Here is a 14,906-nt window from a genome sequence, read left to right as displayed (position 1 = left end):
TCCTGTGAAGATATCTGGCACATGTTATCTGTTTCGAAAATATACCATTTGCAGACCTTCCAACTCTCATGCATTTTGCGTGAGACACAGCGCATTTGATATGTTTCTCAACGCCCACACGCAATAGACCCCACTTTCTCACAGCTAAGACTTTTACGCCTCCAGCGGCCGTCCCTAAAAGCAGCTAAATCTGTTACTTATGAATACCAACAAAAGCAAGCACATAAGCGTAAGCTATAATGGTTAACATTGAAGTATAGGTTAAACAGGGCATAGTTTTTTCACGCTGTTAGCTTAAACAGGGACCTAGTTTTTCACGCTGTTAGCTAAACAGGGACATAGTTTTTTCACGCTGTTAGCTTAATGCTGATAGCTAGTTGCGAGCTAGTCAGTGTTGTTGTTTTGTAACTACGAAAACCCAGAACTTTTACTTCTTAAACGGCAATATTAATCAAGAAGTTACATAAATTATTGAATGCAGACGTCAAAAAAGTGTTACTTTTGAGATTTTATGGACATTTTTGTAACCTTAGAATTTTGTAAATCTTTTCTGAAAATGCAGAAAATCGCATTTCAGGACTCAAGTTTCAAAATTTTTCCGGGGGCGGGGGGGGGGGGGGGGGGGGGCATGCCCCCGACCCCCCTAGGTGACTGCCATGAAATAGCATAACCTACTTTCCTTTGCTGAGTATTCAATTAATTTAGCAGCCGCTGGCATGTGACAGCGAGCGATACGAACGTCAAGTTAAGACTTGAGCTTGCCCACCCATGCCGGGGCAGGTAACAAAGTTACCTGCTATTTTTGGTTTTTTTACCTCCTGTGCAAAAACTTAGCAAGAACCCTGAAACCAGCAATTTCTTTCAATAATGAAGTATAATTTTAGTGTTTTATTGCCTAATTTCCATTGTCTTTTAGAGGGAAACAACTTATGCAAAAGGCCTTTTCCAAGCTTGTAGATTTCAACATTTTCTGGGGAAGCATGCCCCCAGACCTCCCTACAGGCTCACCCTTCTGCGCTTGTGATTCCACACCCGTCTACTTTACTTTCCCAGCCACCTACTGCAAAACTTACTGAAAGCACTTCCATAGAGACAAAAATAACGTTTAAGTAGGCTGAGTCTTGGGGGAAAGTTGTGTTGCCCAGAAATATATTGCAAAGCCTTGTTTACTGGGTGATGCATTAAGTGTGATTAGGTATTCTTTAAGCAAACTGATTGAATTACTTGTTATGAGAGGAGGTGACTTTATTCCTTCATAATTTTCGGAGCAGATGGCCTTTTTACAGACTCTGGAATCATATCCACATAGAGCTTGTGATCGTTCAATGATGCAAGCACCCAGTGTTGTTGGCATAGCTTGAAGCGTGTCCTCAGACTTGATGTGCTCACCACAGATGTCTGTTAGTGTGCCACCCACTGCTTCAGCAATGCTTCGCCAGCACATGTATCCCACCGTTGACAACCACGGCTTGCAAACACATATACATCAGCTGTACCTTCAAGCAAAAGAAGCACTTTGTCTCCTGCACCACCAACCTTCAGTATCTGATCTGGTTTCATAGCTTCTATTGCTTCCATAGCAGTCTTGTGTAAATGAGTACGTGTGGTGGTAACAACACATCGGCCCTTGGGTGGAGGGTTATGATTGAAACCAAAAGTTCCAAGGCCTCTTACTCCCACATTGTTCTTCCAAGTTCAGTTCCTTGGGGATTCTTTTCATATCCATAAAAGGCTGATGGATTATTCCTGCTATGGGTTTCCCATTCATTGAGATTCCATTAAGAACTGTGACATGATCATAAGAGACCTGTGTGATGTTGTTTAAAAACAATGCTTTAAATATAAGCACCACACATACATTCACTTGTGGCTTAAAGTACACCTCAAAAATTTAATTTTTATTATTATATAATTATAATTGTCCATAATAATTATATGGCACACAATGTAAATTCAGCTGAAGCTATGATCCTCTCATTATAAATGCAATTTTAGCAATTGTGTCTAGAAGCCTGAAAATTCAGGACTACAACAGGGTTTGAACTCGTGACCTTGCAATACCGGTGTGACGCTCTAACCAACTGAGCTATGAAGCCACTGACTTTGGAAGCTGGTCATTTGTGGGTTCTAATGTTCCTGTGATGAAATGATATATGAAAGGAATCATAATTATATTGAACTGTGGATATGAAATCAAGTGAAGCTGTGTTCCTTGCCAGTTATGAACGCAATTTTAGCACTTATGTAGAGAAGCCTGAAAATTCCGGACTTCAATGGTGGTTTGAACCCATGACCTCGCAATACCAGTGTGACGCTCTGACCACCTGAGCTTTCAAGCCACTGATGTTGGGAGCTGGTCATTTTTTTGTGGGTTCTACATGTAATTTATGACAGTGACAGTGCATAAGTGAATTATTTATATCAGACAGCACAACATCTAATTAAGTCACACTGAAGGGGCAGACCTATCTGCAGAAACATGACTGTTGAACAAAAAAGAAACTTTTCTAAATTTGAAAAAATAGATACTATGGTACAGGTGTACCTTCAGTGAATTCTCTTGTGCCATCAAGTGGATCCACCCAGACAGTTACCTAGTACACAATTTAAGTAAAAGAAGAGAGAAGAATCAGACCTTAAATTGGAAAATAAGGATAAAATCAATACTGCAAGGATAAATGAATAGCCTTCACTCAACATTTTGGGTACTGGGTAAAATGTAGTCACTCATTTCGCTAAATGTTTCAAAGGGAGAGGAGTAAAATCACATCTTCTTCTCAGTGTTTTGTGTTTGGCCACTTATATCCAAAAGTTTGACCAGTGAATTTATGCCCTATTGCACCATAAATTGAACTAGAAAAATCACACTTGCAGAAAATCATTGTATCACCCTCAAGATAAAATTTGTAAGGAGATGTGTACTGTGTTACTGAATGTTTTACTTATTTGCTAATTACAGTGTTGTAGTTTTTGGAATATTTGCATGGGGTAAAAGCCACTTGTCTGATATACAAGTAAGACCTGGCCAACACCACGGTAATTAGAGCTAACAAAACCATTGTTTTGTTCCCCTCTTTTTCTTTGATGTTTGTTGGCTTGTTGATTTTCCTAGTCTGCCAATCGTAGAGTTCTCACTAACCACGTTTGTGGTCCACACTCTAAATAATGACTAACACTGGGCCATAAATCAATGGGGAAAAGAAAAGAGTCCTTAACGTTCAGTATGGACTGACAAAACAAGGTTAGTTATTTGCAGTATTTATTATATCTCTGAGGTACACGTAATCATGCGAGTGGGAAAGGAAACTGATTGACATCAAGGTAAATGTTCAACTGCCATAAATGATCGGCATGCATCAAAATCCGAAAAAACAAATAAATCTTGCTTTTTTAAATAGTTGCTTGCAAGATTCAAACCGTTTCAAAAGTTTATTTAACATAAAAGCTGCTAGAGAATGTTATATTAGCAGACCATACTGTAAAATATGGCCTGCTAAATTAGCCAATCATAGTGTGCATACTATCTGATAGATATAATATGTTACAGTATTTAACCCAGGTTTGAAACAGTTATTTGATGCACTTATTTTGATTTTATTCTGGTCTTATTTACTAATTTCTGACAAGTCTGCATTGATCAATATCAGAAATGTCCAAGAAATATATATTTTTTGTTTATGCCTGACCTTGCTACAATTTTTACTACTTACTTCTTCTGGCTTTACCGATGCAAGAGCCTTTGGGCAAGATTTTCTTAAAACATCAACGTCTTGCGAAACTTCAATTATGTACTCTTCACTCAGCTGAATACCCTGTATACATTGGTATATGATAGTTTAACCATTATAGGTTAATTGCTAATGTTTTTACTAAAAATTATTGCTATCAAGACACATGCAAACTCATTTTACCTCTCCCTAAGGTCTTCTCCCAGCAAACTGCACTCTGTTCACCAAGAGTGAAAATGGTCAGTTCCTGGTGTTGAGTTCACACCACATTGTGTTTTGCAGTGTAGTAAAGCATGTTGGAAGATACCCTCGTGAAAATGTGCTACATAATGTTATCATTAAGTGCTGCTGTTACCTAGATTTTGGGGGTAAAATACCAGGACCAGTGGTGATCTGTAGGGCCTGGGGAGATGTCATGAAATCAAGTAACAAGGACCATTGCTAGTCATGTTACATGTTTTTATATCCTTGTTAAACATCATTAAACCTAGTTGCCTGTTTTCTGTCTTTTGTTGGCTTTTATTTCGACTAAAATACGATTCAGCATTGAAACTTAGTTCTATTTTTGTAACAAACCTCCTCTTCACCAATAATCTGAAGAGTCGGGTACATTTTAAGAAGTGAACCAATAATACACTTCTGAGATGCACGGTCCGCTTCAGTTTGAGGATCAAACTGGCCATCATTGCCCTGCAACAAGAAACATTCAGATCTAGAAGAGGATCCATTTTTAGGTTGTCTTCTCATGCTGAAAATTTAAACTCAGCTGAACAAATTAATGCAACAGGGAATTGATAATTGTTAGTATTCGTGTTTATGATTGTATTGGTGATCCACCTTAAAATTGGCATTTTCCCTTATTTGGTGCATTTAATTTACTTACATTAAATATGGTAAAAAACTCAGTTTGAACTGACATTCCTTTTAGATGATTTGCTTTGAATTCCCTTTTCATGTCATTTCTCAGTCTGTGAACTTTCCTTTGCAAACTATAATTTATTGATTGTTGACTTTTGTGGGTGAGAGTGGTCCTTCTTCTCATACCTCCTGCCACTTAAGCCACGATATTGTAATTCACACAAATTTCAAACCCTGAATGAATTATTGAAGTGGGATTAAACTTTACTTTTTTTCCAAGCCAGGGTAAATTAATATGTTATATAAATTATTTTTTTCCTGAGAAATATACAATTTGCAATTTATTTAGAGCAGTTGACAAGGACCTTTATAAAATATTTTACGTGATCAGTGCGCATTTTTTTTTTACCTATTTGAGTTCTTCACGTTTGAATCGAGCATTCACTGGGTTCACACCTGCTAGTTTGATTTGATGAAAAGTTTTCTTTTTTTTACATTGAGGGATGTTCAAATAACGACAACTACCAACAAACCTTATCTACAACTGCAAGGCTTCTTGTTTTCAAAATACTCCGTATAATTCCTCCCGCTTTATTTGCGACAGCGACAGATGAAGAGACGAGACGCATCAAGAAAGAGGAAGACGCCATGTTTGTTTCAAGTTGCTTGAGAATGTTCCTTGTCACGCAAGGAGTTGCGTCACTTTCACCCGAGAAGAAAACATTGTTTTTCTTCCTCTCCTCGAGTAAGTCTGATAAGTCTGATCAAGCCGTGGTTTTGGTTCACTCTTGATAAATTGTAAACATCGCATAAAGTGCTACAGATTATTATGGAAAACTGGCACAAGAAACCAGGCCTTTGTCTCACATGGATTTGTCTCACGTTGATTTGTCTCACATGTTGAGTATTAACGGGTCCGTAATTTCTCCTTTGTCACGCAGTCTTCGCGAATTCGTAATGCAATGGCGGCGGGAACTTGTACTCGATTCATCACCGACACTTTACCTAAAGATCAAAACACAGTTACAGTTCGTCAAAGTAGAAATGGCTCCTATATGCCTTCTGTTGCGAATGGATATCTTGGAACAGTGATTTACAGTGATGCTGTGCATGTGTCTGGAGTCTTCAATGGGAAGGCCTACCCGAAGAAGACTTCCATTTATCCGGTGTATGTTAGTCAACACACTCACCGAGCTCGGTTACCTTCCACCGCTAATATCGACTTCAGTGTGTCTGCAATACAGGGTAAAACATCATATGGGCTGGATGTAGAAGAAGCTGTATTTTTAAGTGGTTCAGAGCTCAGAATCTGGAAGTGGAGCAAAGGATATATGCTCATCAATCGCGAAAGAATTTATTGATAGTTGAGATTGCTGCAAAGAATACAGCGAACAGAGAGTTTTTGATGAGTGTTGCTTTGAATCGTGGAGCTGCCTCGGAGGATTTCAAGTTTCAGACGGTCGACTCAAATAGGTCCGGGGCATTTGCTGCTATCGCCACGGTAAATGACTTTATTTGACAGTTTCGTAATTAGGGGGTATTTTACATGAGACCGAGACGAACTCAGACCGGTGTAAACTTGTACCGGTATGAAATTTTTGCAGCCGTCTACATTAAACCGGGACGAAATGATATGTTTTGTCTAATTAATATATGGCCGAGCCAAAGACATACAGGCTTGAAATTTCTCGACCCGGTCTGAGATTTGCTGTTATTAGGGACTTTAAGATAGTACACGACGGTAGACTGGGACGGTTAGATGAGTGTCATGTCACGCAAAATCCCCGTGACATTTGACCGTCGTGCTTCGGTATGTTTTCGCCAGGTTTCTCGTCGTGGAATGAACAGTGAAAACGGTAGGAATTCAACCATACTTATTCGCACTTATTATGCATTGAAAACTGATCACCCAATGGGTTAAATGTGCATTTGGTTGTGTTTGTCTTGATTTATCCATCGCTGAAATGAAAAAATGGGACATTCCATTTTTTATCCGCACCCCCCCTATGGAAGGCATTTTTCCGACAGGTCCCTTTTGCTCTGAAATCAGATTCCGACAGGTCCCTTTCACCTCTGAAGTTAGATTCCGACAGGCTCCTTTTCCTCTGAAGCTTGATTCCGACAGGCCCGTTTTTGTATAGAACAAAGACTTCCGATTCCGACCCCCTAAACTGGAGCAGAAAATCCAGATTCCGACAGGGTCCTTCTTGGCATTTAAAAAAAATGCCTTCCATAGGGGGGGTGCGGATAAAAAATGGAATGTCCCAATCTGGCTAGCGAAAATTCTGAGTTCATTCAAAGACATCACTCGGCCACATTGCGGCTCAAACCAAAATTTGCTTGTTCTCAATGTAGCGTTATCCATAGTCCACCATGACACAAGAGGAAAGCAGAAAAGAAAGGTAAAAGAGATAATTGTAGCCGCATTTTTTGTTTATGAACCAATTCCCCCTAGTTGATTTACACTCGCTAGAATCCAAGGAATCTAAACAAAATGGTTCAAATTCCCAGTAAGGATAAAGAGGATTCACTGATTCGTATTCATGGTATAAAAGAAGAAATTCCTCCTCGCTAATTGAACCTTCTGCAAAAGAAATTACAAGAGAATTTCTCGCCTCTTCAAAAGACATGTTTATTCCACCGTCCTACGGTCGTGTTGGCCGAATCTTAAGTTAAAAATTTTTGCCCCTTTCTACCGTACTCGTCCAAAGTCTCCGGTATACGCATCCAACCGTCCCAGCCTACCGTTGTCCACTATCTTAAAGTCCCTATTTACATGAGAACGGTACGAACTAAGACCGGCATGAGAATTCCTCGTTTCGGACCAGCAACCGAGACGAAGTCAGACCGGTCTGAGTTCAGTGCCAGGCCGGTCTCGTGAAAACGCATAAGAAGAAATATATGGAGCCTGATACGAACCCATGCCGGTCTGAGTTCCCCTAAGACTCCACCCAAGGCGGGATAAGAGGACGTTCGGGGATTTGGCACTTTTCCGACAACCGGGTCTTTGATTCGAAGAATCGCCGACTATTAAAACATTCCCGACTTTAACTTTGCGAAAATCAAGCATTCCACATAAAAAATACATGGACAACGTAACCCCCATCTTCTGGAATTTTATTCCACAAATAAAAACTAGCCCAAGAAAGATTTACGCAACAAACAAAAACGACATCTATGCAAACGGATCAATTTTGCGTTTACTTCTTGACCCCTCTTAAGTTGGTTTTAATTGCTCCTTTCAGTTATGAAAAACTGAAACCGGTGGCTCAGTTGGTTGAGCACCGGGCTGCCATGCGGGAGGTCGTGAGTTCGACTCCGGCCGGACCAACACTCGAGGTCTTTTAAATAACTGAAGAGAAAGTGCTGCCTTTGTAATCACATCCGCAAATGGTTAGACTTTCAAGTCTTCTCGGATAAGGACGATAAGCCGGAGGTCCCGTCTCACAAATAACTTCCATGTTCATTAGTTCCCTGTGGGACGTTAAAGAACCCACACACTATTCGAGAAGAGTAGGGGATGAATTTCCCGGTGTTGTGGCTGTCCTCTGTGTGTATATGGGTGGGTTGGTATAGCAGGTCCACATCAGCTGAATAGCTGCCAAAACTTCAACATGCTTAAATAAATAACAAAAAAACAAACAAACTTACCATTTGATAGGACTCATCAGCACAGTGCTGTATGTATTGAATAAAGCCTGTTTCTCTTGCTTTTTGATCAGGTTAACGAAACGGAGGAGGAGGGAAGCGAACGAGTTAATTTAGCCACAGTTTGGTCCAAGTTGGAAGATGACAAGCCACTGAAGATAAAAAGGAGTTCTGAAGAACAGAGGTGGTTTTATGTCACTTCCATAGCAACCAACTTGGATACCAAATTCAACCCGCTTTCTGAGGCTCTCTATCAGTGGGACGAGGCACTATTGTAGGTATCTTCGTGGTACAAGAATTGCGGAATGATTTGGGCAAATGCCGATTTGTCGTGCGTGTTATTAGTTCCTCTCTTCTATTATTATGATTCGAGACGATGCAATAAGGTGGATAGCTCGTCTACCTGTCTTGTGCTTGTCTTAAAGACAGACAAATTTAACAGTCAGACTACAAATGTTAAGATAATTAAAACGAGAGACATAATTTTCCTGGCTAGATTATGCGTCTCAAGTATTTCTTTCTTTCTTCAAGTATTTTCTCAAGTATTCTTTTTTTTCATGCCGATGAAACAAATTAACGCCTTTTTGCATTTGATTTTTAGAGTGAAAGAGCAGCTGCTTGAAGAACACAAGTCGGCTTGGAAGGCATTATGGGACACTGGCCAGATAGAGATCGAAGGCGACTTAAAAATGGCTCAGGCGGTTTACGGCAGCATGTACTACATTCTAAGTTCCACTCGACGCGACTGCCCCCACGGGTTAAGTCCCGGGGGATTACCAGCAGCGGAGGAGTACATGGGGCATACATTCTGGGATCAGGACATTTGGATGTTTCCAGCTCTTGTGTTGCTTCATCCGAGCTTGGCTAGAAGTTCTTTGAAATATCGCAAGGATCGATTGCCTGCAGCGCGCAGAATCGCCAAGGAGTATGGTTACGAAGGTAAAGTGTTGGAGTCTCCAATCCAACGAATTTTGTGACTTGTCTATCTTATGAAAGCAGATAATATTATGGACATGGTTTTTTTCTTTTATTTGCCCGCCGTGAATTGGGATAATCTTGTCAGGTCCACTTTATGTGCACCTAAGAATTGGCGTTTGGGAAGGAGAGTAAACCTGAAATAAAACCGTGAAGCACGCAAGAAAACCCTCTGTGAATCAGGATAAACAATAAGCTACCCATAAACAGTTTGGAATAGCCTTTAAAAACTGAATAAACTTGATGAACTGGCCCCAATCGAATAACCCGTAACTGTCCTTCTCTTATCATCAATCAGCTGTTTCTTTACCACTAGGAAGTCAGCCAAGTTATGAGTCGAATCGCCTATAATGTATTCATTAATGACGCTTCTCAACGTGAACTAGACACTGATATAATTCCACGACTATATAACACTTTTTTACGAATGTATCCGCATTGCATGTACATAAGTAAGCTGCTTTTGCATTTCAGGGACTGTTTGCGTCCCACGATTTAGCAGTGAATTCATAGTAGCTACTTAAAAGTAATTCACAGTAGCTGCTTCTCGAATCAAAGGTGTTTCATTTGTTGTCAATCGTTGGTCTCAATTTTTTTCTAGGTGCCATGTTTCCGTGGGAAAGTTCCTTTACAGGCTTGGAAACTTCCCCAGGGGAGAGGTACGGAAGAGCTCAGATTCACATTACGGGTGACATTTCCTTTGCCGCTAAACAATTCTGGAATGTTAGCAAAGATCTCAACTGGTTGCAAGAAATCGGATACCCGTTGGTCTACCAAACCGCAGAGTACTGGGCCAGCAGAGTGGAGTACGATATTGCGAATGATCGCTACGTCATCAACCACGTGATGCCACCTGATGAATATCACTACCCAGTCAATAACTCGGTTTATACTAATGTGGTGGCTAAAATAAACCTTTTATTCGCCAAAGAAGCAGCTAAGGTTCTAGGAAGAGAGGTTCCAAGGGAATGGACAACAATTGCTGAAAAGTTATTTATACCTTTTGACAAGGAGAACAATTTTCATCCGGAATATGAAGGTTACACGTTAGACAAGGAAGTCAAACAGGCAGACGCAATTTTACTTGGCTTTCCACTAATGTATGAAATGGACAAACAGGTAGAAGCTTTATCCCAAAATATCTAATATTTTGCGATTGTCGGAAAAACGATAAGGCATGTAGGATCCAGAGCGTTGGACCAACGAACGAATCATGACATAGTGCAACTGTAACGTCTCTCTGTCGACTTGGGCTTTAGGTTGCCGGGAGATGGCTATCAACAAGAGAGCTTCAGCTTCAGCGACTTTCTTTTCTGAACGGCGTAACAGCGACCGGAAGTGAGGCGTTTTAAGTTTCCCCGACACCAGGTGTCTTTACTTTCTTAGAAACGATTGCTTGAAACTATTTGTGAGACCATTTCCTTAGAATGAACAAGGCTTCCTTCTGGTTGTCATCCCTCAAAAAACGCCGTTTTTTGAATTTCCTTGTATCAATATCCCTGAAGCAACAAGCTTGTAAATTTTAATATGAGCTAAATCCCAAAGGAGCAATCTTGTAAAGAAGACCCACGTGCGAAGAGTATTGCATGTCCAGATTATGTGAATAATTTTGTGCAAACGAGCGGGCTTGGTGGTAAATTTGAGCATATGCCGTAATCATGCACAAGGCCTATTGACTATCCATTACTAACTGACTAAATACTGTTTAAACGATGAAATGATATATAAGAAATGAATCATAATTGAACTGCGGATATGAAATCAAGTGAAGCTGTGCATCTCAAACAGTATTTAAGTGAAGCTACGATTCTCGCAGCTATGAACGCAATTTTAGCAATTGCACAGCAAATGAGAAGCCTGAAAAATCCAGGACTTCAACGGGGTTTGAACCCGTGACCTCGCTTCATAGCTCAGTTGGTTAGAGCGTCTCACCGGTATCGCAAGGTCAAGGGTTCAAACCCCGTTGAAGTCCTGGATTTTTCAGGCTTCTCTACGCAATTGCTAAAATTGCGTTCATAGCTGTGAGGATCGTAGCTTCACTTAAATACTGTTTGAGATGCACGTGCTTCATCGACGAAAACAGAAAGCTTTCCTTTAAGCACAAACGTTGAATACCAATTTCCAACAATGTTATTCCATTAGGACGTTTCGTGACGTTTATGTCCAACTTTTTTGGACATGCGTGATATCATGTTAGTTGTGGTACACTTTGTAACTTTCTCATTATTTTGCCATTCTCGACACATGTCTTTTCAATGTTTCTTTGTGTGACCGTCATATTTTGGTTTTTTCTCCTTTTAGGATATTCAATAACAATTGTTTCATTATATCATGTTTATCCAGGTACGTTGTAACGATTTGAAGCTATACGAAGAACGCACCGACCCGAATGGTCCTGCTATGACACATTCCATGTTTGCTATTGGCTGGCTTGATGTAGGAGACAAAAAAAGAGCTGAAAAACCATTTGCAAAGAATTTCGCCAATATCCGCGGTCCATTTAAGGTAATTATATGAGATTTTACTGTCTGATCATTAAAATACCGTTAATGAAACATGACGCACAGTATTAAAGTGAGTCATTCACGGCGCGATGTTATCTTTGTTACTACAAAATAGTCCAACGTTCAAGGTCACAGCAATCAACGGCTTCTTTGTAGCGAAGACTGAGATACTGCGGCGTTGTTCCAGCTTTGTAGTAGATTATATCGCACGACATCAAATGCCAAAGCTAATAACGCTCTATTGATAACTGCTATAGTACAGTGACGAGCATGTCTTACCGTTTAATGGTACAGCTTTCGTAACTGCCTTTACCAACAGACAGTGTCTAGCTTAAAAGCTCAAACGAGCTGTCCAAGGCTCACCTTGCAGTTCTTCTTTACAAAGTATTTGGCAGTTACTGGCGATTTGTCAGTCCCACTCTCCCTCTGGAGATGGGTTTATTTGGCACTTTGTTTTGCGCTATAATAAAATTGGGTCACTCCTGCTTGGTGCGTTTAAGTGTGCGCAGCGTCTTCCTCAAAGCTTGTTGGCTCGTTTGCCTTTGTCACTGCTTGCTAAGCAGTACTCTTCGTGCTAATTCAGCTCGTAGTGCTCGGGACGCAAGTTAGGTTGTTCATGTCACGCAATCCGAAGTTGTACCGACTAACCGACCGCAAGGCAGAATTCCCCTCAATAACGCCATCTTGTGTTTTGTTTATTACTGTCTTTTCTCGTGTGGCGCCTCTTATTTAAGCTAACTCTACCCAGAGAAGGGGCCATTAAAGTCGTCATAAGTCATGGTATTACGGGTCTCAAATCAGGAGGGGGCAACTCTGAAGGCTAGCGTTCATTTAGTCAGCTCCGAAAATGACGAACTCCGCGTGTCTCCACAAATCATGGACTCCGTCTCTTTTGCGCAGTCTCGGGAAGTTAAATAGAACCGTCATAGCAGTATTTCCAACGATACCAAAAACACGAAACCAGTCGAAATTCCTAGGATTGGGGACCTCCTGGAATAAGCCAGTCTTTGGATGAGTGTTATCATTGATGCGGCCGCAAATTGAGGCCGGACGCAACAACCAATCTTCGCTGCTCGTATGTAACGTAAGAGTAAATTTTTGTTGTTGGCTGTTGAATGCAAAAAAAGTGTGAATCATGAAATAATCCTCTTGTTAACTAGGTGTGGACGGAGCGTCGTGATATGTGGGGTGCAGTGAACTTCATCACAGGAGCTGGAGGCTTTTTGCAAGCTGTAATTTATGGCTATGGAGGATTCCGACTCACGGATTCTGAGCTGGCTTTCAACCCAAATCTACCGCCAAACGTCACGAAAATGACAATCAGACTGCATTACCTTGGGAGTTGCATGGATTTTGTGATCGATCAAATAAAAGTTACAATCACTGTGGTGTTTTCTGGCCCCATAGCACCCCCTTTAGAGGTTTCAACAGTAGAAGGGATTCAGAGTTTGGAGACTTCTAAACCTGTCACTCTTAAAAGAGATCGAGGCTCAGTGCGCATGTCACAAGTTAAACGAGTTATCAGGAGCAGGTCATGTGACCATAGATCTCTTCATCTTTGTCTTCTGTTGTTGTTGGTTGTTGGCTTGTATCTTCTATTCACATTGCGCTGTGAGAAATAGATGACGCTGATCGTGATTAAGCCAATAGGAAATATACTTATTTTTGTGGTTCCACTACTACGTTAATTTATGGAAAATAAGAAACCCAAGAGATAAGGGAATATACACTTCATCAAAAATGTGAGCTGATGTGTGACTTCGTTCTTCTGCACTGACCACGTGGTGCAAACCCTCTTCTCTCCTCAGAGGACATTTTCTTCTTTCACCTGTCTGCTCATTTTTTTTTCCTTGCACCTTTGGGTCTAGAATAATTTGCAACTCCCAAATTCACTGTTGCTAATAGCTAGTATCAAAAATACCATAATACTCTTTGTTTGTCCCTCCAAAATTTTGCATTAGCATTGTTTTTATTTTCTCTTGGGACTTATATTGATACCAAGAGAAACTGGAAACAATGCTTATGCAAAGTTTTGCAGGGACAAACAAAGAGTATTTTGGTATTTTTGCTTGATTCACTACTCGTCCTTTCAGATACTTTCACGACAAACGTTCACTGAAGTTAATCCCCGTCGGGTGGGTTTGGATTCTGGGGAGGGGGTTGACCATCGAGATATATGACGTAATTTCCTTTCGCAGACGCCATATGCATTGTAATGCCAGTTTTTTTTTTGTTCACTCGAAATACTTATGATTTAAGGCCCGAAATCCTGACCATTCATCACTTTAGTTCAGCCTAACAGCTTTTCCTATTTGTATTTCACAAAAGTGCGATAAAGTTCATAACAGAAAAAAGAAGTGTCGAAGAAGCGAAATTGAACGTTACTAGAGGTCTAAAGAAGAGAGCAGTTTTACAGTTTAAGTCTCCTCGTATTGGGAACGTGGCTGAGAGCTTTTTGTTCTAACCTGTGTAACGAGCAATTTGTTTACACGAGATCAGACCGCGCAACTTAATTCCTCCATTCGCTCAAACCACAATTCCTTGCTTTTCGAAGAATGTGTCCTTCTCCCGATAAGAGAGCTGTCTCGTTCATTCGCTTCGGGCTCACTCACTGCGGCAGGAAAAATCCCACGTACCTCTAGACGTCAAAACCCTCAAGACGAAGAAAAAGAATTACTCGAAAACGCATACGTATGGACGTACGGCCAGCTTCCGCTTGGAAACTGCTACCTAAAAATACAAAACAGTAACTGACCAAAAACAATGAGAATTTGTCAAGAAAATGAAGCAAACACAATTAGTTCGTCATTTCATTGAGCTGAATTTGGTGATTCACAAGTCTTTCTCATGTATACAAAAATTTTGGTTTTATCAACGGAGCTGATAATGTAAATTGGCCAACGTACAGAGATTCTAAAAGCTGACGTTTCCAGCGTTAGCCCTTCGTCAGAGCGAATGGAGGAATTTTGGGTTACGTGTAATTTTTGTCAGTAGAGTAGGAGCCACGCTATTGGTGGTAACATTGCAACGTGAAAAATAGGAATATATTAACTTTTAAACTGCGAAGAATAAACAACAACGAGATACATTTTATCAATCAAAACAGATTTCAGCATCTGGTGTCATGCAAGTGAAAATGCTGTACTTTCAAACCGTCTCAAAATGTTGGAGAGTTGTGTTAAGTTCGTTTTCA

The 14,906-nt window shown here is 40.5% G+C and overlaps 2 pseudogenes; one reads left to right on the top strand and one right to left on the bottom strand.

Annotated features, from left to right (window-relative positions):
* Nucleotides 1-1,245: 1,245 nt before the first annotated feature.
* On the bottom strand, nt 1,246-5,253 carry LOC138044989 (3'(2'),5'-bisphosphate nucleotidase 1-like; annotated as a pseudogene).
* A 280-nt stretch (nt 5,254-5,533) lies between these two features.
* Nucleotides 5,534-13,459, top strand: LOC138045036 (protein-glucosylgalactosylhydroxylysine glucosidase-like; annotated as a pseudogene).
* The last annotated feature ends 1,447 nt before the right edge of the window (nt 13,460-14,906 follow it).

Source organism: Montipora capricornis, chromosome 4, assembly GCF_036669925.1.
Source record: "Montipora capricornis isolate CH-2021 chromosome 4, ASM3666992v2, whole genome shotgun sequence".
NCBI classification, from domain to species: Eukaryota; Metazoa; Cnidaria; class Anthozoa; order Scleractinia; family Acroporidae; genus Montipora; species Montipora capricornis.
The sequence above is the reverse complement of the archived record's forward strand: the minus strand, read 5'-3'. Positions and strand labels throughout refer to the sequence as shown.